The sequence below is a fragment of the Pteropus alecto genome, unplaced genomic scaffold (genome assembly GCF_000325575.1).
Source record: "Pteropus alecto unplaced genomic scaffold, ASM32557v1 scaffold134, whole genome shotgun sequence".
Lineage (NCBI taxonomy): Eukaryota > Metazoa > Chordata > Mammalia > Chiroptera > Pteropodidae > Pteropus > Pteropus alecto.
This window is the reverse complement of record NW_006436283.1, coordinates 3,990,619-3,992,908: the sequence shown is the minus strand read 5'-3', so window position 1 is coordinate 3,992,908 and position 2,290 is coordinate 3,990,619. Positions and strand designations below refer to the sequence as shown.

Below are 2,290 nucleotides of genomic sequence, written 5' to 3'. Positions count from 1 at the left end.
TGCTGCTGGAGAGAAGAGGCAGCAGCCAACCTTGGCAACCTTGGGGAGTTTCTCAGCTCCCAGAGGCATCTGGGCTTCCAGCAGAGCCCGAAATAGGCTTCTCTGGGTGTAAGAGGGGAGGCGGCAGTTACAACCACAAGGGCAGCCTTCCTAGGACATGGGGGTTCCCTCTCCGGCTCCTCCGTGGGAAGGCATGGAGGTGTGGGTCAGACCCGCAGGCAGCTCCTCCACCCCTACAAGAGTTTTGTGGCTGCCGACTCCTGAGGCCTGGGGCGGGGGTGGGGGCCTGGGGGCACGGCTGGCCTCAGCCCAGTGTAGGGGTCAGAGGGCTAGTGTCTCTCCCTGGAGCCTGTGCTTGTGGACGTGTGTGGGAACAGAGGAAGGGTCTTGACAAAACTGAGGGGCAGAGGATGGGGGAGCTTTGGGACACCTGAGAAGCTTACCAGTCTTGCCCTTACGCCCCTAAGCCCCTCTCCCCCAAAAGGGCCAGGTCCTGAGGCAGAGAGAGCAGGAGGAGGAGAAACAGGAAAGGCAGGCGGGTGGGACTTGGGGCTGGCAGGGGGAAGCTGGGCCAGCCCCGGGCCGGTTCTCCAGGGCTGGACTGGGCTGGGCTGGGGGCTCCTGTCAGCACAGAGGTGGGGTCTGGTGGAGTGTGGCAGTGGGTATAGGCAGGCCGGATCTAATTGCTATCTCAGGCCTTCTCAGATTAATCGTGGGCCTCTCTGGGAGCGCTGAGCACTTCGGTAAACACCGCCCCCAGCCCAGCCCCAGCCCCCTCTAAGAGTCAGCAGTGGGGGCACTAGAGAGGTGCCGAGAGAGAGCCGAAGCCTTGCCAAGAGCTCTGGCTCTCCAGAATCAGCCGTGCGTTCAGTCCCTCTGCATGCCCCCATTCCGGGGAGGCCGGATGGCATCCCATGAGCTGGATCTTGGACATGTCCCCTGCACATTCTCACTGGAAGAGAATCTCCAAGGTCTGTCCTGGGGACTCTGCCTCATTTCCTCCTGGGACCCCTGGGGACGCCCGGTGCCTCCTGAGGCCCAGTGGGCCCCGTGCTGGCAGATGGCTGAGAGCGGCCCTCCAGGGAGGCAGGGTGGAGCATCTGGGACGCTACTACCCACTGTGTGCCTGTGTGGGTGCTCACACGTGCGGGTCTGTGTCTCTGAGTGTCTGACAGATCCAGGATCTGAAATGCCCTCGGGGCCCGCCAGCCCCCCAGGAGCTGCCGAAATAGCTGCCCCTCCCTCAGGACCCCTCCTCCAACTCCTCAGAAGTGCTTCTTGCTCCTTTTCCTCCGAAATCCGTTTCTAAGTCGGAATCAGGGAATATCGATATGGAGCCGGGTAGGTCCCAGGCTCAGGGGAGGCAGAAGGGAGAGAGCATCGGGGAGAAAGGAGAGCCGGGCCGGGCGGGACTGGGGGACAGGCGAGCACTTTGGCTGTCCTTTCCACGGCGAGGTTCACCCCACCTCCAGATAACAAGACTGCCCTGCTCCGTCCTAGATTTGACGGCTTTCTTCTGCCCAGGACAGGGGTTCCGGGAGAGTGTGGCCTGGGGCCTCTCCGCTGGCATCCCCAGGGACCAGCACTTGTGGGAAGTGAGCACGGATCTGTAGCTATAGTCAGTTACCAGTTTGTGGGGCTTGGGGACTCCAACTATATAGGAAAGGTGTGTGTGCACCGGTGTGTAGGTGTGTGAATAAGTGTGTGGGGGGCTGGGGTTCGGGAGGGTCCCTCCAGGACATGTGGTGCCTGAGTGACCCCTGAGCCCAAGACACTCAGCCTTTCCGCCCCAGGTGGTGGGTTCAGGTGGGGGCCCTGTTTCTTGTAGCTTTTCTCCTTCTCTCAACTCCGCAGGGACCATGTCCTAGGGCGCTGTTGGCTACTCCAGTTACCTGTGCCTCACCTGGGAGCTCCCTGCCCACGGCCTCCCTAGGGGCTGGGAGGGGCCTGCTGGGAAAACTGGACCTCAGCCTCCTCGCTTCTTTCTGACCTTTATTTTCTTGCCCTTTGCTCTGTTCTTCCAAGAGGCTTTGAATTCTTTCAAAAGGTTGAGCTGGAGAGAGGGCTCTGCTCCTCCGCATCCCCATTCTGGGCTGAGCCTCGGTTTTCCCTTCTCTAAAATGGGGAGCCCCCGCTGACGCTCCCCTTTGAAAGGTTGGCGAAAGGTGTCTGTAACAGCTCGGCTGGGTGGCTGGGGTCACTGGTGAGGAAGGCACGACCCGCTGAGCTTGGAGTTATGAGGCCAGTGAGGAGGGGACCGAGGTGTCCCTCTGCGTCTGGTCGCTAAGGG

At 61.3% G+C, this 2,290-nt stretch overlaps 1 protein-coding gene across 1 annotated transcript in view; it reads right to left on the bottom strand.

The window, feature by feature from the left end:
• CYGB (cytoglobin) overlaps positions 1-2,290 on the bottom strand; it is a 9,336-nt gene that overhangs the window by 6,693 nt on the left and 353 nt on the right. The gene's annotated exons all lie outside the window — the stretch shown is intronic.